We start from the raw sequence: 22907 nt of genomic DNA, 5'->3' as shown, positions 1-22907 counted from the left end.
TATCAGACTATATTTTAATATCACAAGTAATAATAAACATAGATATACATTTATATATATTTACATCATTAGAGGATAACAGACAAATTATGGATGTAGGTAGTTGGACACGGAGGGATATTAATGACTGGATAAAGGAGGAGCAATCATATTTCTGGCAGGCAAAAAAGATATGATTTAGATCGCCTACTTCATCTCCACATTCACAAGTATCATCAGCGATAATGTGAATTCGTGCCAAATGTTGAGGTGTACACACATGTCCCAGTCTCATACGAATAAGAGTTGTAGTAGCAATTTTAGGTAAATAGGATTTGAAAAACCATGGTTTAATTGGAATAGTTGGTTGTATCTGTTTATAATGTTTTCCTTTGGTCTGACTACTAATGCTCCAGTCCTGTTCCCACGATTGACGAAGATACACTTTAGGTAGAGCTACTAAATCGTGACAGTAATTTTTGTATGGGAAATTGTCACCACTAGACACCGCATCATTCGCATAATGATCAGCCTTGACATTTCCCGTTATGTTGCAATGGCTTGGAATCCATACAAAAGCTACTTGTAATCCCAAAGAAATACATTTATGAAACAAGCTCCTACATTTCATAATTACTGGATAAAAAATGTTAGATTTAAAGGGGTACTTAGCTAAGGCCTGAAGGGCACTTTTAGAATCTGAGAAAATTACAGACTTTTTAAGTTTCATCAAAAGAATATATTCTAAAGATTTGAGTATACCAACGCATTCTCCAGTAAATACTGAAGACTCAGGGGGTAATTTTATCATTTGATGGATTTTATACTGATGATGAAAAACACCTACTCCAACAGGACCATCCTGGTAATGTTTTGAAGCATCGCAATATAAATGATGCCAATCAAACCAGTCGTTTTCTAATATTAAATTAAACTTTAAGTTAGCATATCTGTCCATCTTAGATATATTAATATCGAAGGAAATATTGAGGGATAATACTAATGAATCATAATCTGAAGAGAATATTGGGAGATAAAGTGATCTATGAGTAGGTGCTTGAAGAGATTTAAATTTTTGAAAGCTAATTACCAAACATGGAGGGTTTTTATGTGTCCAATACGAAGAAGATTGAATATATTCGGATAAAGTTAGTAATCTGTGATAAAGGGGGTGTTGAGATAATTGCAAAGCACGAAATAAAAATTTATCACTAAGAAACTGTCGCCGAAGTCTTAAAGGAGGATCCACGCATTCTAATTGTAAAGCATTATTGGGACTTGATTTCATTGCACCTACAACAGTACGTAGTGCTTTTGTTTGTATGACATCTAGTTTTCGTAAACCAACCACGCTGCAAGGTTCCAGGAATTGTGTTCCATAGTCAAGAATGCTTCTGATGATTGCATTATAGAGAAGTTTTAGTGAAAACGGATGAGCTCCCCACCATACTCCCCGCAGACATCTTAGAATATTAAGTAAGCGTTCGCATTTTGCACTAATATAATAGAAATGTGAAAGTCCTGTCAACTTTGAATCTAAAATGACTCCCAAAAATTTAGCTTCGTTACTTATCGGTATTTGGATGTTATCATAAGAAATTGTAATTGGTGGTGGACATCTCATTCGAGTGAAAAGAACAACCGAACTTTTAGGTACGGATAGAGTCATGCCGTTATTATCTAACCACAATTTTAAAACTGAAAGATTATGGTTCAAAGTATTACATAAGATTTCAGTATTCTTTCCAGATATATACAAAACTAAATCGTCAGCGTATTGGAGTACGCTAATGTCATTACTAAAGGAAGATTCTAGATCATGTGAGTAAATATTAAAAAGAAGAGGGCTTAAAACGGAACCTTGAGGGAGCCCATTCCATAATAACCTCGTTCTTTTTTCCAAGTCTTCATTAAAAATATGTACACTTCTTCCGACTAAGATATTTACAATAAAATTTATTAAAATCACAGGAACCTCTAATTTATACAATTTTTCTACAAGTACGGACAACACTACGTTATCGTACGCGGCGGAAATATCTAGAAAAGCTGCTAACAAATGTTCATTAATCGAAAACGCTAGTCTTATGTCAGTGGTGAATATTGCAATGCTATCTGACGTGCTCCTACCTTTTCGAAAACCAAACTGACTATTGCTTAGAAATCCTTTATTCTCCACATACCACTCTAATCGGTTTTTAACTAAGTGTTCCGCAATTTTAGCCATAACCGAAGAAAGAGCTATTGGGCGATATGATTCTGCCTCTGAGGGGCATTTATTTGGTTTTAGTACAGGGAAAACTTCTTGAACTTTCCATGAAGAGGGTATATTTCCAGTAAATATTATAGAGTTAATTAAATTCAAAAAATAATTCAAAGATGAATCCGAAAGCTGAGTGAGAAAAGAGTAAGGGATTCCATCAGGACCAGGTGATGAGTCCTTGACGTAAGAAAGAACACCTTTAAGTTCAATTAAACTGAAGGGAGCATTTAGTCCAGATTGTACGTTATCTGACATAGACATAACCAAGGGAGTAATTAATTCCGAGACAGATGATGGAGCTAATCTATCTAAAAATTTCTCGGTTAACGATGTAGGGAGAACCTTTGGGGTGGATTCTTTAAAAGCTGACCTAAATCGTCTAATGTTCGACCAAATTGCAGATGAAGGCGTATCCGGAGAGATGGAAAAGCAGAAATTCTTCCAACTTTCCCATTTCTTTTGTTTAAAAAGTTTTCTTGTACTAGCAGTAACTTGCGAAAGATATTCAAAATTTTCTTCACTCGAGTCCGAAACATACTTTTTTTCAGCTGCCTTTCTTTCTTTAATAGCACCAGAGCATTCAGAGTCCCACCAAGGGGGAGCAGGTAACTTATTACGAGCAGGATTTTTTGAAGGAAAGGTTTCGTCAGCAGTCTCTAACAATAACGAAGCTAAAGCCTCAGCACATTCGCTATGATTGGTATTAATTATAGGAGGCAGTGACGAAACCTTTTCTTGAACTCTTTCTTTAAATAAATCCCAATCGGCGTTTTGTAATTTGTGCTTTTGGCGTGGTGGACGAGCAGGATATATCTTTTGGTCAGTTGGAAAGGTTATAGATATCGGATAGTGATCGCTTCCGTATGTAGAAGGTAAGGTCGACCACGTTAGAGAGGACGCAAGGCTGGGATTGCAGATTGTGAGATCAGGAGCACTCACCCCTTCGTCAGGAAGGGTGCGCCGTGTAGCATTTCCAGTATTTAGGAAACATAAATTATTTCTATCCAAAAAGTCAAGAATGCGATTTCCATAGTGATTAGAAGTAGTACTTCCCCAAGATTGGTGTTGAGAGTTAAAATCCCCCATTATTACAACAGGTTTAGGTATTGCACTCAAAATTGGTTCGATTTCATCAAAAATAGAAGTTGAGGGATGTGGAATATATATTGAAACAAAAGAAATATTATTTACAGAAGCAGCGATAATCGAAAAATCATTACTATGCTGCGGAATAGGAATATGTACAAATGGTATTGGGTGCCTTATAAGTAGGGCAACCCCACCATAGTTGTCAAAACGGTCTTCTCGAATACAAGAAAAACCGGAAATTTTAAAAACAGAGTCAGGCCGAAGCCAAGTTTCTTGTAGAGCTATTATAAATGGATCTATGGAATTTATTATATAAATTAAGTCGCTTTTCTTATTATTAATGCTCCTGCAATTCCACTGCACTATTAGGGACTTTTTCCCCATAAACAGTAGAAATATTATTTACTAGTACATCATTTTTCGGTGTGGCAACGTTGGACGGTAATATGTTGTTATGTGTCAAAGATGTGATAAGCGCAATGATAAGGTCTCTAATAGGGAGGTTAGAAAGTGAACTGTTTGTATCATTATTTAGAATGCTTCTACTGGGGGAGATAGGAGTATTGTAGTCTTTAGTTAGTGCTACGTGTTCATGACGATCATAACCTTTACCAGGCCTATGCGGTGTTCTAGGTTTTATGAAAACTGTTTTCTTATATGACGAGTTTAAAGTGTTCTGTTTATTATTATTATGTGGTTGCTGTGGGCTGAGAGGAATCAAAGGATTTTGTTGGCCAGAACGCCCCGATACCAAAACGTCAGCGTATGACTTTGATATCGGAGGATGTAATTTTAGTGCCTCTGAATAAGTTATGCAGCTTTTAGCCATGGATTCTTTGATGCTTCTTTGCCTATCATACTCAGGACATTTCCTACTTGTGGCCATATGAAGACCAGAACACAAGAAACAGGATATATTTTCCTCATCAACATCACAAGTGTCACCTGTGTGTCCCATTCCACATTTAAAACACCTTGCTAATGATCGGCATTGACTCTTTACATGTCCATATCTGCAGCACTGAAAACACTGTATTGTGGGGTAAATATACAGGTCCACAGGAAGCGAGTTGTAGCATAGGAATACTCTTTTTGGTAAAATCTGTCCATCAAATGTCACTACAACAGTTTCAATTGGCACAAACTCAGTTTTGCCAATAGAAGTTGTCTTTTTCTTTAAGCGCCTTACCTTTATTATATTTCCACATCCTGTAGGAACACTAATATTATTTATTATATCCTCATCACTCCAGCCCACAGGTACACCTCTGATGACTCCCATCCGTGTCACATTAAATGTGGGTATGAATGCTTTGTAAGTATTTGATTTCAGCAAGTTACTGTTGAGGAAAGCGTTGGCATCCTCAAAGTTGGAGAATGCAATTGAAATTCTATTCCTACCTATCCTTTTAAGACTGCCATTGACAATATTTTTAATATTGTTTCTTTTGAGAAAATGCCCAAATGATACGGGGTGTAAGGTGCAATTTTCGTTTGGAGAGGATTGTTCTTTTTGCACATGAACTGTGTAAGGGGCTAAGTCAGTAGCTACATAAAGGTCTCTTCCTACAGGAGTACGTGTTTCACTAGAACCTGGAATTTCACTAGTCTTTTGACCTGGGACAAGTGTATCACCTACTTGTGAAGAATCAGTAGGAGTTGAAGCGGTTTGCGTTAAAGTAGCAAGTTCATTGATACATTGGCATTCAAATTCACTAGCAGTGCCGCCTAAATTAGATTTTCGATTCCTTCTCCGTTTTTTGTTGCAGTGTTTACAAACTTTTTGCACAGAGGAACGTTTACGTTTATTCTTTGAAATGACATTATTTCCAGACCCATCCGTGTCAAATAATGATCCATCGGTTTCCATATCGGTTAAATTATTAGAAATCGTAACAAAATTGGACGCCTGGGGGACTACGCCTCCCCCAGGGTCGTCAGGTTCACACATCACGAAAAAATCAAAATGCAATGACTTACCGAATAACTGATGAAATTACACAACAACTACGTAAATACAGATAAAAAGTAACAAAATATATACAATACACCACTTATTTGATCCTTATTTTAAATTTAATTTACAAAAGCCAAAAAAAGACGCCTACTCAGTTCACCGTTTCCCGCGCTTTTCTGTGGTTACGTTTCGGTCCACGATCGCCACTTAATAGATTTCAACAATAAAAAGTATCACCTTTAAAATTATTTTTTTAATTAAATAAAAATGCAAGCATTAATTTTTTTATATGACAAAAACGAGATTTATATATAATAGAAACTAAAAATAAACTGTTCTATGTTAAGTTGATTGAGTATATTTCCATAAAAGACAATACATAAACAAACGATGCTGCGTGTAATGGATAAAAAACGCAAAGTTATCATTTGTGTAAATGAAAACATACTTTTTTTGGTAAATGTTGCCATTATGTAAACATTTGAGAGCTGCTTAGCTGATCACGGCTTCAAATCCGTTGAGTGGCGTTTGAGAATACCATTTAAAATTGAAGGATACTTAAATTTAGGAGCCCGTCAGCTGAGTGACAGATTTGAGTAGTGTTTCAGTATTCGGCCGTATGTTTTATTATTTAATGACATCAAAACAGGCAAAGCGGCACACCAGCGCCGCCAAGACAGCTAGGAGTCGGAGTGGTCGCCATGGCCGAAATCGGTCGGATGGATCATCATCATCACTATTTTATAAATATTTATATGCTTAGAGTCTAAACATATAAGCCTTGGTCTAAACTTTAGAATATGTTTAATGCGAATGTACAGTAATTTAGACCCTAAGTATGTACATTCGCATTAAACATGTGCCGGTATGCACAATACTAAATCTCTTCATATCTTATCTTGATCACGTTCACAGTGTCAGCACATTTATCACGTATAGTGCTGATGCTGTGACGTCATTTATCTATAATCTATATCGTATAAATATACGTGCAGTCCGCGTTAATAAACAGATTAATATCAGAGACTAACTACAACCCGTGTCTCATTCATACGGTCCCCCAACATGGCACAAATTGGTGACCCCGACGAAGAAGATGATCCCGACGAAGTTGGCACAAATTGGTGACCCCGACGAAGAAGACGACGAACCCAATGAAGATGACACAAATTGGAGGTCCCAACGAAGTCGAAGAAGCAGACGAAGCCCGACAAACGACGACGAAGATAAACGTACCAAACCATCGTGATGTGGGACGTAGCCTCCATCACCACCATCTTCGGCATCAGTCTCCGCCATCCTCTCCATATCTGACATGGCATCAAATTGGTTACCCCGATTGAGCAGAGCAAATCCGTGACTTCACTTCAACATCAATCATCGTCATCATGTCAACTCCGTGCAAGTCGTGCAACACAACACTACGAGAAGTCGCTGCCAGTACCCCTGTCACATCCGTATTCCCGATTTCTAAAAGGACCAACCTCGTCTGTGCAGCTGGAATCAGTCTTGGAACTTCAAAAGAATCCAATCGCTGATAAAATATTAGATAATGCAAAAATAATGAAGTCTCAGCAGTCAGCAGTCAACGACAACATCAGCAAAATTCAAGACCAAACAATGGAAAATGTGCTAACACAACTATAACATGTGCAATTGAAATAATGATTGTGCCATGACCGTGAAAATTTGCGACGCAGCAGTTACAGGCCAAGGTCGCCTAGTCAAGTAAGAAGATTTTGTTATTATAATATGTATCAACGTATGCAGAAAAATGCGAAAAATCATGTGATGGGAAACAAACGAACCAAGGAAACTAAAAATCGCACAGCCAGCACGGCTTCTGTGCTATCTACCCGTCTAACCGCCTTATTTTTACCGACTGAAAAAGTGGTATGAGGTTTTTTAATCGTTACGGGAGCAATGTAAAAGTGATAAGCAACAATGCTAAATGAGCAATATGTTATATACCACGAATGGTTCAAAGATAAACACTTACGGTGAGAAAACGCTGACTCTTAACTTGGGAATTCAATCATTTAGAAAAATGTGAGTCCCTCCAGAGCGAATAATTTCTTAGGTTATCCGATAACGAGCCAAGGAATCGCCCAACAGAGCAGAAATCAAAGCAATCGATGAAGTGAAACACAGTTAAGGAATTGAGAAAATTACGCAGCCGCGTATCGAAGTTGAATACTTTGAATATTTCAAGAATGATAATTCGCCTATCCTTTGGTCTTCAGAAGCCGATAACGCTTATGAAATGTGCAAGGACACAAGGCATGAACGCTGTGACTACAGCGCACCCATCGCGTAACGGTGAGCTTGCGCGAGGGCAACCCACACTGTGAAAACGCCAGATAAGGAAGAAGCCAGTGGTTGTTTTGTTATAATTTCATCTTTATGAACATTTCACAATTTTTCACCACATGATTTGTATAACGTAGATAGTTATTGTAATTTGTATTATGTAATTAGCACATTATTTTTATTTCTTGTATGTAAGTATGTAGAGATTGAACATTGAACCTGTATTAACGTAGATAATTTATGTATGTTTTTGTAATTAGTGCATTATTTTTTTTCATTTCTTATTTAAAGGGGGGGAGTACTGTGCCGGTATGCACAATACTAAATCTCTTCATATCTTATCTTGATCACGTTCACAGTGTCAGCACATTTATCACGTATAGTGCTGATGCTGTGACGTCATTTATCTATAATCTATATCGTATAAATATACGTGCAGTCCGCGTTAATAAACAGATTAATATCAGAGACTAACTACAACCCGTGTCTCATTCATACGGTCCCCCAACATGGCACAAACACATATCCTACGACTTATCAGTTGATTAGTGATGCTTATCAATACTAATTACGATAACTTTTGGTGTCTATTATCGGAGCTAATGGCATACAAACCAACGGATTTATTACCTGTTTATAAAATTTCGCGCCAATGTAACATTTTTTATGTAGGTAATACTATTTACCTCCATAAACCAGTAGGTTTTTTTCGAACTTTTTCGGTCACCCTAGTCGCGTTAGTTCACCCTATCTTACTATCTTACAGATACCTTGTATGTTAATTGTTTAAATAGTGACTGAGTTTCTTGCGCTGCTTCTTCTCAGCACTGGCCCATTTATTGTTCCGAAGCAGTGGTAGGGTTAACCCTATTAATATTGGAACGTGTAAAACTGCTTTTTAAAAGCCTATTTGCAAAAGTAAATGAGTTTCATGAGTTTTTTTTAAATCTTTTTGTGCTCTTTTCCTGTGATGCGAATTTCGTCACGCGTGCAGATCTCCGCATGCGGGTTAGTACCCGCGTTTCATTATTTCACACATATTTTTTCCTATTACCCTTAATGAGAGTATGAAGAATGAGACACATCAGAAGTCATGTAGATTTCCGAAACAAGGATATCCGCAAAAGTAATATGAGAATCGTCAAACGCCAATACAGCTCAAATAAGGTAGGTCTTAGATCGCTGGGCCGATAACAATGGGAAAAAAGTGTTTTCCCCGTCGCGCACATCCTTGAAGAGACCGTGAACCGTTCTCTGGCATGCTAATATTAGTGACCCTTCTAAAAAGTTGCAAACTTCAAGTTGCAGATTTCGTCACTTAAATTAAGTATCTTCTAACGTAAGTAATTTTGTAGATGCAAGTATATTGTCAATGTGAGATTCCATGATGTTTTTGCAGATCCATCCGTGGTTTGTCCTAAATGTTTTTGCGATAGAGTCGCCAAAGTTTGCAAGACAACAGAATCTTTGCTGATAATATTGATTAATCTAAAATTTAACATTGTGTAATGCATTAATAACATTTTTAACAGATTCTTTGAATGTAATACTTAGTCATATTTATATTCTGAAAAGAAATATTGTGTTTAGTAGGTATATAGACAGCGTTCATATAGGTACGATAGATAACAAGTATTGTTTTTGTAATTTATCACAGGCAAACAAACACATATTTTGCAATGCAACAAAAATATTCGATGACTATTTTGAAATCCCTAAGAAAGGTGTTGCCCAATCTCTTGAACTTATCACTGGTCCCATCAATCACTGATCTATCAGGAGATCCAGTGTCTTTCTTCACTTAGAAATGATACTTACCTAAGTTTTTGTAAAAAGACAGCAAAATACTTTCAAATGTGTCAAGTGGTGTAGATTAGGATAAAGATAGCGAAAGTTATCTCTAATCAAGAACCACGATAATGTCTATCAAGCTGCTTTATAGCTGTTAAAGAAGTTCAAGAAAAAAACTATTTTAAAATAGCGGATACCGATTTGGGCAAAACCGCCGCTGCTGCAAGCGATATAATTTATCTCGTTTGTAATTACCCTGAAAAGACAGAGTCAAGTACCTACATATTCTGAAACTGGTGTAAATAGCAAATTAAGATGAAAATATCAACAATTAACGTCAAAACATGTTACTACCGAGAACCTAAACAAAGCTTCGATTGTGATCAGTCCCTGAAAACGTTGCTAGTTTAGGCAACATCATGTTAATTAAACAAAACAACTATGCTAACAAATCAAGCAATCACACGCATTATTATGCAACCACGTTAAAGAGCAAATAACATACGAATACATCTTTATATTCAACTGATATTAATCTTGGTCGGTTTGCTTCTACGATTGCGAGCAATGCGCAGGAAAAGTAAATTAGTTTGTGGAAAGCGTTGCTTCTGAGCGCACGCGGCGATTTGAAAAGTGCTATTGGCGCGAAAACTGATAGATCGCGCCTGACAAACTTTTTTTTCAGGGGTGCTGGTTGTTCTTGATGACGAACACACGGAGGTTTAAATAATCAATTCGTGTTTGAATTTATTTCCAGTGCGCTGTGAAGTGAATGAGTAGTTTTGTGTTGTGTAAATAAAAAATTCAGGTGAGTTATTCGTGTTTAACTGAAACAATACGTTATTATTATTTGAGTAGTCTTAACATCAATCTTAGATCATTAGTTTTATGATTGTTCGCGGAAAATTCTTATTTTTAATGTAAACGTTTGATTTTGATGATAAGTGGGTAGAGATAAAATCACGCAATTAGTGAAATTATGTTGAGATTTTCGTTTAGATAAATTAGTTGTAATAGTTCATGACGTAGAAATTAATAATCCTGAAAACCTTCTATCTGTATTTTCTTAAAGCAGAGAAGAAACTTTGCTCTACGTGGATTCTTAAGGTTTTTAATAAGCAGATCTCAGCAATAAAACTGTTTTTTTTTTATCTTTTTATCGTATCTACAACTAAATGCGTGCATGACGAAGACAAAGTTATTTCTTAACAAGTATATTAAAATTGATGTATCACAAAATATTACTAGTTAATAATGATATTTTAGTAGCTCTAAATACTTAGTTGGAGAGTAGGGGCGGTGTTTTATTGGAATTAATTAAATTTAGATTATAATCTTTAACAAATCGTTAATGAGTCTAATCGCTTGAGAATGTTGTCATTTCTGAGTAATAATATTCGTTTGATTAAAAAGGTGATTGATTATAAAGATAAATAACTAAGTATTATTTATTTTTAAAACTTTTATCTGCGATCAGTCTGTCACTCTTTCGGTGTTTCCATTGTAATGACAAATACAGTAGTAAATTTAAAAAAAAGTTTATCGATCAGTCCAATATCTTGTTGTTCTAAGAGAACTATTCAGAAAGTAAGTGTAGGTAACTATTCAGAAAGGAAGGAAACATATTTCAATTGCAAAATTTTGTCCTAGGATAAAATTAAAGTTAAATAAGCTTAGAGCTGTTTCTGCTCGAAGCTTGCATGCACATAACCCTTATTCTCTATTACCCCTTTGTTATTGAGATAAAGGTAGTCCATGTCCCTCCTAGGTTCCATACAAAAACCCATCAAAATAGGTTTAATCGTGTACCGTGTTAGTATGAAACGTAAAACAGACAGATATACCTAGGTACTCTACTTAGGTAGGTACACGCCTTTAAAACAATTGACAGATATACGGCCGAATACTGAAACGCCATTTAAATATTTGACGGCTTCTCAAATAGTTAAGCAGCTCCTAAACTTACATTTCGCATACTCAAAACAATATCTGAGCAGTTCTCAATTTGTAAGCACCTCTCAAATTAAGTTGCACTTAAACGCCACTCAAATGAATTTTCGCATACTGAAACGCCATTCAACGCTAAGCATTACTCAAACAACTGTCAAATCGTCTTAAGCAGCTGTTAAATTTGAGAGTGCTTGCGCGGTATCTTAAATCCTATTCTTATACCTAAATAGTGGTAAATAATGTGTGTCATCGTTATCATTTCTTTCGAGCCTCGAGGAAATACCTAGATCTAATCGCAGGAACGCAATAAGGCTGAACGCTATTGAAAAATATTATTATAATGACATGCAATTCCGAGCGAGGTTCCGCGTCCCTAAAGAAACGGTGTTGTTTCTGGATTCATAATTTGGAAGCTCTTTGAAACCCCTCACCAAATGCCATACAACCAGTGGACCAAATACTTATTATAACCCTACTATTCTACGCAACGGGAAGTTATGAACGTGTACTAGGTGATATCTTCCAAATCTAACAGCCAACTGTGCATCGTATAGTGCACGAAGTAACAACCAAAATAGCTGCTATGAAATCGCTTTACATAAACATGCTTATTTCTGAGGATTAAGGGGACATCGCATAGCAGCATTTCCAAGAGTTGTTGATTTGTCAATTTGATGCTCTGTCAGTCCACAATGATAAATGTCAATTGTGGTTACGTTTCGGTCCACGATCGCCACTTAATAGATTTCAACAATAAAAAGTATCACCTTTAAAATTATTTTTTTAATTAAATAAAAATGCAAGCATTAATTTTTTTATATGATAAAACGAGATTTATATATAATAGAAACTAAAAATAAACTGTTCTATGTTAAGTTGATTGAGTATATTTCCATAAAAGACAATACATAACCAAACGATGCTGCGTGTAATGGATAAAAGACGTAAAGTTATCATTTGTGTAAATGAAAACATACTTTTTTTGGTAAATGTTGCCATTATGTAAACATTTGAGAGCTGCTTAGCTGATCACGGCTTCAAATCCGTTGAGTGGCGTTTGAGAATACCATTTAAAATTGAAGGATACTTAAATTTAGGAGCCCGTCAGCTGAGTGAAAGATTTGAGTAGCGTTTCAGTATTCGGCCGATAGAGTCTCAGATCAGTTTTAAGTATTACTTTTAGACATTAACGGCCGAATACTGAAACACTACTCAAATCTGTCACTCAGCTGACGGGCTCCTAAATTTAAGTATCCTTCAATTTTAAATGGTATTCTCAAACGCCACTCAACGGATTTGAAGCCGTGATCAGCTAAGCAGCTCTCAAATGTTTACCTACTGGCAACATTTACCAAAAAAAGTATGTTTTCATTTACACAAATGATAACTTTACGTTTTTTATCCATTACACGCAGCATCGTTTGGTTATGTATTGTCTTTTATGGAAATATACTCAATCAACTTAACATAGAACAGTTTAATTTTAGTTTCTATTATATATAAATCTCGTTTTATCATATAAAAAAATTAATGCTTGCATTTTTATTTAATTAAAAAAATAATTTTAAAGGTGATACTTTTTATTGTTGAAATCTATTAAGTGGCGATCGTGGACCGAAACGTAACCACAATTGACATTTATCATTGTGGACTGACAGAGCATCAAATTGACAAATCAACAACTCTTGGAAATGCTGCTATGCGATGTCCCCTTAATCCTCAGAAATAAGCATGTTTATGTAAAGCGATTTCATAGCAGCTATTTTGGTTGTTACTTCGTGCACTATACGATGCACAGTTGGCTGTTAGATTTGGAAGATATCACCTAGTACACGTTCATAACTTCCCGTTGCGTAGAATAGTAGGGTTATAATAAGTATTTGGTCCACTGGTTGTATGGCATTTGGTGAGGGGTTTCAAAGAGCTTCCAAATTATGAATCCAGAAACAACACCGTTTCTTTAGGGACGCGGAACCTCGCTCGGAATTGCATGTCATTATAATAATATTTTTCAATAGCGTTCAGCCTTATTGCGTTCCTGCGATTAGATCTAGGTATTTCCTCGAGGCTCGAAAGAAATGATAACGATGACACACATTATTTACCACTATTTAGGTATAAGAATAGGATTTAAGATACCGCGCAAGCACTCTCAAATTTAACAGCTGCTTAAGACGATTTGACAGTTGTTTGAGTAATGCTTAGCGTTGAATGGCGTTTCAGTATGCGAAAATTCATTTGAGTGGCGTTTGAGTGCAACTTAATTTGAGAGGTGCTTAAAAATTGAGAACTGCTCAGATATTGTTTTGAGTATGCGAAATGTAAGTTTAGGAGCTGCTTAACTATTTGAGAAGCCGTCAAATATTTAAATGGCGTTTCAGTATTCGGCCGTAAAAGCCCTAAATTCCCAAATCCAAATGAGCTTGTAGTAGTTTACGAGGTGTCGCTCAAATCTGCGAAATGGCTTTTTCAAATGTTGTTTGCATAAATAATATTTTAATGTCGTTTGGCTGCTAAATAAGCAATTATGTAGGTACAGACGTCATCACACCAGACTATAAATTGTTGAAAATTAGCTTCTATTACAACTGGATAAGAGCCCACAGAATTTAGCTGGTCTGTACCGGGTCCACAAGGCCGTAAGTTGTCATCAATGGAGACTGGGCCAGTTCTGGCCTGAGGCAATGATATGCGGATCCCTGCCAATCAACGAGCTCAGGTGACGAATGTCGTGGAGCAAGTTCACTTTCGGTGGATAATTATCTACTTTACATATTGTCAAATGCTTTCGACGAAAGTTTGAAAATAAACTTGTTATTAAAATGGCAAAAATGCAATATAATTTTCCGATATTTCATTCCTACAAATACTCAAATAATTAATTAGCATATTTTTCAATCAAAACATTCCTCTCAATTGAAAATCATTAACCAAAGGGCACTATAGCAAATAAACGCCCTGGAAAGAGCCTATAGTTACTGAATAAATTATTTGATTTGAAACAAACACCAAATTGTTATTGTCGACATCATAAATATTTTTTGCAATATCCAACATAGAACTGCCTAAGTCACGTGATTATCTTGACATGCTGTCGGAGTACAACCTGTATGATGGCGCCATCAGTGATATGGACGCGAATTAATGTGTCCCAATGTGTAATGTGTAAAAACAAATCAATCCAGTACTTATCTAAGATAAGGGGAGGCAATTTAGCTATAGCGCTTTATTTATACTGCCTACAGGGCGTGGAAAATCCAGAACGTTGAATAAAATTAACTATGTAACACAGTAACTCTGTCTGTTTGTTAGGTTACTTTTTCATGCTTCAACCTCTGAACAGCTTTAGATGAAGGAGAGCATTCAGGCACCATTATGGGCCTTTTTTAAAAGTACCGGCCAACACAACAACAAAAATAAGATCAAAGTCAAAGCTTTTATTCAGTACTGTGGACCTTTCCAGAACGTGTCCCAAATATAGTTTGCCCTACCACTACTTCGGGACAACATATTGGCTGGTGCTGAGAAGTGGCGGAAGAAACTCAAATGGTATAGGTAGTTACTCCTCGCTAAGAGCAATACTTAGGCTGAGTTGCACCACCTAACTTTGACCGTAACTTTAACGATAACCGGTGTTTTTTGTATGGAGTTTGACAGATTTTTGACGTTTGTTAAAGTAAAAATAAGATGGTACCCATGTCATGGTACTGATGTCAAAGTCTTAGGATCAGTCTAAGGCAAGTTATACACGTTCGAAGAATCGGAATTTTCATGCATTTGTTACGATCTCATTAAAATATAGAGATAGTTTTAGACCTAGGAAGGAAAAACCATAGGATAGTTCTTATCCTGGTTTTCAAAAGTGAAACATAACCGCGATGAGTCTTACAGTAACAGACCTAGAGTGAAGTTGCGGGCAAAAGTTAGTTTATCAAGCAAATAAAGATTAAAACCACGTCACGCAGGACGTGGCGTCTCTACAAAGCAATAAACGTTATCGCTATCACGGCGATTCGCTCGTTTTCCGCCGCCAGCGATTTGAGACATCGGAAGAACGCGTGTGCATACCTGAAAATCTTTAATGTTTTCAGTATAACAACTTATTATTGAATAAACTAGTATACCTACCTATAGTAATTAATTGTAGTTTTATATAATTCATAAACGTGAACGAGTTTTGTTTTGCGGCAGTAGTAGGTAGGTACCTAAGTTAAGTATTCGTATTTATTACTATTAAAAATATACCTTCTCTACATGTTTAAATTTACTAAAATCTAGAGCTGCAACTAGGGCCAGCTAGGGTCTGAAATTCGCTGCCTGCTGCTGTCTTTCCTGAAGACTATTAATCCGGGCCTTTTCACGGCGAGAGTGAATAGGCACTTACAGGGCAGATATGTACCACCCTAGGAAGACTGCATCCCACTTAACATTTGTGGTCAAATAACTGCCTTGTTAAGCATAAAAAACTGTTTCAAATTAAGTAGTATAGTAGGTAGGTACTTTCATTTTACCACTCAGAGAGTTCCAATTTGTTGGAATGGGAGGTCTGAAATTGAAACCATGTCTATGAGAAGTTTAGGCTTACCCTGATGAAATATTATTTGGATAACTCGATTTTCGCCGGTTGTGTGGTAATAATCTTCCAATGAGGGTTTACGCGATTGAAAAATCCGCCAGATGGCAATACGTAGACGGGAGGTCCAAATGCTGCATGATTGGTGAATTTTGATATATCAATGTCATGTCAAAAATAACCAATCATGCAGCATTTGGACCTCGCGTCTACGTATTGCCATCTGGCGGATTTTTCAATCGCGAAAACCCTCATTGCATCGCGTGTCGGTATTTGCCCTATACTTGCAAACATTCAGCGTCGACAAGCACTCAGCTAAGTTCAAGCTTGCAATTAAAACGGACAGAATTTTCCTTATTTCCCATCGTTCGTCACTGTCTACTGATTGCCGTGAGAGGCGCTTGCGGTTTGTCATATCTTTGTCTTCGAATTAATTTCTTTGACTGTCTGATTGGAGGAACTATAAAATAGTTCTATCACGTTAGTATATGGTATTACCTTGTTGCTCAAGTTGGTCATTTCTGCACTGCAGGGACACGACTCCCTGATTCACCAGAGGCAAATAGAGAATTTGGCTTGGACTTCCCACCCTGGTTAGACAGATTGGAGAGGCCTAAAGTTTCCATATTTCTCTCTTAGTTGCCTCCTTAAATCTACGGGAAGAGTGGGGATTGTCCTACTTTACTCTGTTGGAACCACAAAGCTAGTTTAATGCTTGCTTACACCCGTATTCAAAAACGATGCTTGCTTAAGTGAAGCAGCAAATCGAACGCACAGCGTTGAATAGAGCTCTGTGATAGGTTCGTGGACCTGTGCGTCCACGAGCATTGTGAGACCTCATAGTAATGTTTGTGAATACGGGCGTTAGACATTTATGTAGAGCAGTTACCTTATCTCCCATCGCTCGTCACTCTCCGCTGGCTGTCGTGAGATGCACATGCCTCTAGCTAGTCGCACGTAACTTGATCTTTGATCTTCGCAGTAGTTCCCTTGGTAGTATAGATAAAGCTATACAGTAGGTGTAAAAACTCCTTTTTACACCTACTGTATAGTGAACACCCTCCGGTGTTGAATGCTTCAAAGACATAGTTTTAAATGAACTGGGTAGCTGAGTATTGTTAGGGTTAAAGTTTATTTCTCAAAAGAATATTACAAACCATTTACTTTGCACAAGTAAGTATATTGGTTACAACAATTGCGCAGATTACTTTCAGCTCACGTTATTTTTAGGGTGCATTTAGTTAATTATTTCTGGCGAAAGTCATTAAGGTTAATTTATACCAAAGGTGACACTGCTTCCGAACACACCTATTTGGGCTGCACTAAATTTAACAACAATACAATAAACAAGTACAGTCGAGTCGAAAGTGATTAAAAATATTACGTTCGAACATTTTCTTTTTGATTATTTAAAAATATTTTTAAAACTTTAGGTAGGTAGTGTAGGTACGTGATAGAATCCGAAAATTGCGGGAATAGAATGTATTATGTAACGAATCGAGACATAATTATTAAGAATCAATTGTTACCCTGGTCATATGCGACCACTTAAGGTTCTACGAGATGGAGTAGGGAATAATGCGTAAACACGAGTAATTTGCAATGATATTTTAAACCATGTCAATCCATTTCAAGGGGGTCTCCGGTATATCTATCGATTCATGAAGAGTCATTCATGTATAACTATTTGCTTATTATGTCAGATACTGATGGTGACTCACTGTCTTACATATACGGCTGTTAGTAACAACTCAATGGGGCTCTCCAAACTTCAACTTAAAGCGCTACGATAATATACGATACGATAAGGGCGATTTGATAACTGAAGAAAATGTTTCCAGCTATACCTACGTCTCACGGTCAATCAGTTAAAACTTTCAAAAAACTTTACGCTAGGGTGTGACCGAGGACCGACCAAGTTTGAAGGGTTCGTCGCCCCAGCGAGCATTTGTTCAGGTATTTACCCAAGTCAAGTTGAAATATCGTCGCGATTCGGCGCGCGAGTGTACCGCCGCGCCTAGCTAATAACGGGCCCATTACTTTAGAAGCAAACAAATACTGAACGAAACGACCTAACGTAATCTGTGGAAAAATCTTAATTTCCTCGCGAGGTCGTGAGAGCAGGCGCAGGGTTGTCACTTGAACAGACAGAACTCTAGACAGGTTTAAAAAAATCTTAATGTAAGAATTAAAAGTTTGTTTTAAAGCTTGAAACTTCGATTTTAGATGCTTTGAAATCAATAATAGTATGTTAACACAGTTCGCGAATTAGTGTCGTCATAAGGTTTCCTTTTCAGGTTTCTTTTTCCGTACAAAATCTATGGAAGAGCCACGTGTTGACTAGCTGTTTCAATCTATTGGATCTGGATTCGTGTGAGATACTTCTTAATTTGGGATCTACAGGCTTGAATCCAATTGGTTCTTTGATAAGATCCATGCAATGGACGTCAGCTATTAACTAGCTAGGTTATTGCTTCTAAAAATTGTTAGTAAATACATGATTCATATCAGTCACAATAATTAAATCTGACACCATGCTCATAAATTGCTATTACACATGTGAAAACATTAGTCATAGTGTGAATGAAGTAGAATTATAGTAACGTTGGTATTTTTAATGGGAATCACACAGTCTGCACCGTCTTGTACTTTTTGGTACTATCAAGGGCACAATAAACTTAACACTGTGCTATTACTACTAGTTTATGTATCTGTAATAGGTCCTATTTTAGTTGAGCACCATTGGTGCTGTGTTGTTGGTACCTACTGTTCTTTTTATTCGATGTGCAATTGTTTTATTTTGAGATGGACAAAATTCTAATGTAGTTCTATTTGGGAAGAAAAATGATAGCCAGCCAGTCTGGTGGTGCTGCCTCTCTGTACAGTCAAATTGTTTTAATTTGTGGTGGTGAGTGACAGCCCTGGTTCTCAGGTTGAAGGAACAGCATAAAGGTCGCCAGACACAATGTCGGATGTGGGAGGATTCGCGCGGTGTGCGCCATCCGGAACTGTGGGACTCTACAATAGATCCATCGATATTTGATTAATGTAAGTTTGTTCCGTAAGTTTGTTCCGGCGTTTCTTCTCAGCACTTGCCATATGTTTGTCTCGAAGCGCTGGTAGGGCCCAAAAGATAAGGAGACATGTAAAGTGCCCCATAAGGGCTACCTTTTCTTTTTTTATTATTTTCTATTGACGTTCATAAGTGCCACTTGTGGTCTAAACTGAATAAATATTTTTGATTTTGATTTTGATTTTGAATGCATAAGCAACGGGACATAATAGAGAGAAAAAGTATTGGTTTCTTAGCAGTCAACACGGCATAGTTGTGAAGACGTTATAAATAATTTAATCAGCAGAGACTATAGTTTTTTTAATAAACCAGCGTCTAGCCGCTGTTTCGCCTGCGTTTCATGAATATGGCAAGAAGCTGTTTTTTTGACACGACAAACAGACACTTTGATTTTGATTTTATTTATTTTATGTCGATTATTGCTCAAAGAAATGCTATCGCGCTAAAATTTCGTTGAAGTGTAACATTTCTGGTATTACAAGATATACTTGTCACTCTATCTTGTATAACTTTCTGTCTGTAACCGTTTAAAATATTTTCACATCCCGTTTCAGAACAGAATAATCTATCCAGTATTAAAGTAGAGAGATTTAAACAAAAACTGTTAGAGAAAATTATTATTAGCACGTGTAATAAACCACAATTGAATTTTCTAAATACCTACTCAGGTTTAACACTTTGTATTTTTAATAGGTTATTTATTCTTCATCAGGAAGGATATTGCAAAAAAAATAATTAGACAATTAGTGCAATTTCATTCAATAAAGCATTATACAAGGTCGACATAAATAGGTTTGAACAAGTCTGCAATTGAAGGAATATTTTTAAAAACTGTAAAGTACTTTGTGGAGGTACCCTTGTCTTTGGGAAATTACAGAGGGTCGTCCTCCAAGAAAAGAAATGGAGACTAAATGACCTGATGATGACGATAATGAAAATTTAAGTTACTCTTCTTTATTGCCAGGCATAGAAAAAATAGGATGGATTACTTGAATGAAATTAAAGTCAAAGTAAATATCAATTAAAGTTAACTAAGCATGCATTTTCAAGCCCGCCTTGACATTTTTATATGAAAGAGAGGTCTTGTTGACGTTGATAAAATATATCATGATTGTATCATGCGAAGATTTCCCTTGACAATTGTTGAGCTATTAATTAAATTATTAGTTAATATCATATACCTACAAGTAGTTTGTTATTAACATAATGTTAAATTATCTCCTTTCCCGTTGACATGGCTTAATTTCACAAATGTCACCGGCACGAGTGGTTTCTTGGAACTCCTACGAACAATTGTATTGTGCGAACCAACCAGTTGGGCTACATTCTCCGATGACTCGAGTTGCAACATAGAAGCAAAGCAGGAATAAATATTATCTGGGAGAATATGACACCAATAAATGTTACAGGTGAAAGTATTTTGTATTTAAATTTTGTCATGAGTGAAAAAAATAATCTCTCAATTAAACTGAAATTGGAACAAACCGACCAAGTATGAGCTCATCCTTACAGATTTGATTTAGACGTAGTACTTCTTTCAAAATGCATTATTATAATTTTATCTTCTATCTTGTACTTAAGCCTCCTGTAAGGAACACCTAAGAGCATAGTTTTCCTTTCATTCAGTTACTTTCAGCTATCTGTTTGACACGGTAGATCCTTCATAATGTAGTTAGGTATGTTCTTTAACTGTAGAATTTTTATACGATATCTTCTTCAAAACTCTATTTTTCTACTTTTTTCTTGCTATCATCACAGCATAAAAAACTGTCGCATTTAGTAGATTTGACATTACCATAATAAGTCAAGCGCGTTAGCGAGTGTCGTGTCCGACGATAATTGTCGTTCGTGGCGCAAAACGTTATGTACTGCATTAGTTAAATAGCTGAGACTAATTGCCGGGATGATGCCACATTTTATAGTTTAGATATTCTTTAATAACAGAATAAGTGACGCTATTTAGCGTTCAGAAGTCGCAACTGCAATATATTTCGTTGTTGTTATTGCTTAGAGTAGCACATCAAGCTGTGGCGTCTTTTGTAGTCGTAATAAGAGCGATATTGCAACATAAAGTATTAGCACGATGTGCTCTCGAGTGTACATACAATACGTAGATGAAAAAGTGAATGTCTCTGAAAATCTAGACTCTACTAAAGTGATACTCAATTTAACAAATTGACAGCTTAACGATAACTTATTTTCAATGGCATGCATTTTTCTAAGGAAAAGGCGAAGAGCTCGAAGAGAATAGAATGTCTTTTAACAAACTGTTTAAGTGACTCTACCTAACTAAACAAGTATATTTGGGACTCAAATATCTTCGTGAACGGTCATGATCCCCACGGATCGACTTATCTTGCGTTGTCCGCTTCCCGCCAACTTTAGCAGATCGTCGGTGCACCAAGTGGGAGGCTGGGCTAATGAAAATACGTAAGCAGGTCCAACTTGACCAGCCAGTAAAAAAACTAGTCGACGTTCTTTTGTTTGCCATTAGCATCGTCGTTACAACTTATTAACATTAAATTTTTTGTTATAATTGAATTTCTCTAGTAGTGGAGACAAAGAAATCGCTCGCAAGAAAGTGATAGAGACATTCAACAGCGGCCGCTCGCGCATGACTGCCGCCGCGGCAAAAACCGATTGTTCTTCGACTAATCGATTCATCGAGATCAGTTTTTCGATATCCGAGTCGCCATGCTCTTGCACTGTGTCAGGGCCGATGGCAATGCCATCTATAGTTCCACTTCAATACTTATTGTGAGCGTCATACCATCAAGTTTGTCTGGTCAGTACCTCTAGTAGGAAAAACTTTCGAGTTCGTTTCGTTGCGTATTCAAAGTGTCATCGAAAAATTTTGTATGAAAAATTAAACAGCGCCCCCTATATTATAGCCGCCCTAGGGGGCGCTGTTTAATTTTTCATACAAAATTTTTCGATGACACTTTGAATACGCAACGAAACGAACTCGAAAGTTTTTCCTACTAGAGGTACTGGTTAACAGTAGTCTGATTTTACTACTTCACGAATTAGAATTATATTCCTATGGCTGAAAGAGAGACGACCATTTATTGACCATGACCATGGTTTTAAAATAATCAGATTTTTGGAAATACAATCTTTGGAGCAAATAAATTATTTGTATTTGTCGAACAATTATACACGCAATAAGCTTCACCAAGGTAAGATATCTCTTAAAGTTACCTCTATCTATCTAGTTATTATCTATCTATTTATCTAGTTATGTGAGAGATATCAAGTTACCTTTAGGATGTTTTCTGCCAGAGTTATACAACAGCGATTCGTTTTTGATCTCAACGACCTTTCAGGCAAAATTGATGAATAAATATAAATTGTTTCAACAATCAAACCAATTTTTCCTTTCGTCAACTAAATACATAGCTAATGACCCTCCTTCTGGCGCAGTCGGGTAAAAACACCAATTAACGTCTTATTTGAAAGAGATTTAATTCGTTAGATTAACCAAAATTATAATTAAAAACTGTATTTAAGAGTCCAATGCTTATTACGCATCATGTTATGAATCTATAACAGTTCCTTAAATACATAAGTAGGTATACATCACCTATTTAACGAGCGGATATATGTACAGTTGATTTGATGTATTATTATTAATTAAAATTTCTGTTAGTTAACGGTAAAGATTGATGTAATACAAGTCCGGAAGTTGTACTTCCTTCATACAAATGTTTACTGAAATGAAGAAAGTATGAGCCTTTCATAATTAATTGTTGATGTAACTCAGTTTTTTAAGGGTAGCACCAAAATAGATGGGAGCAGAAGACAATCTACATACAAAGTGTCGCAAACCAGTCTAAACCAGTGCAAGCGCCTGTCTGTGAATGTCGCCGGTTTGAGACACGCTTCTGTGTGCGTAAGCAAAATTAAGTACATGCCAGTTATT

At 36.5% G+C, this 22907-nt stretch overlaps 1 protein-coding gene across 3 annotated transcripts in view; it reads left to right on the top strand.

The window, feature by feature from the left end:
- The first annotated feature begins 9982 nt into the window (after positions 1-9982).
- LOC135071614 (adhesion G-protein coupled receptor G2-like) overlaps positions 9983-22907 on the top strand; it is a 54193-nt gene continuing 41268 nt past the window's right edge. For all 3 annotated transcript variants that reach the window (XM_063965375.1, XM_063965374.1, XM_063965376.1), the window contains exon 1: positions 9983-10197. The gene's annotated coding sequence lies outside the window, so the exon portion shown is untranslated. The remainder of the gene's footprint in view (positions 10198-22907) is intronic.

This window comes from Ostrinia nubilalis, chromosome 5 (assembly GCF_963855985.1).
Source record: "Ostrinia nubilalis chromosome 5, ilOstNubi1.1, whole genome shotgun sequence".
Lineage (NCBI taxonomy): Eukaryota > Metazoa > Arthropoda > Insecta > Lepidoptera > Crambidae > Ostrinia > Ostrinia nubilalis.
Note: the sequence above shows the minus strand (reverse complement) of the source record. Positions and strands in the feature narration are given on the sequence as shown.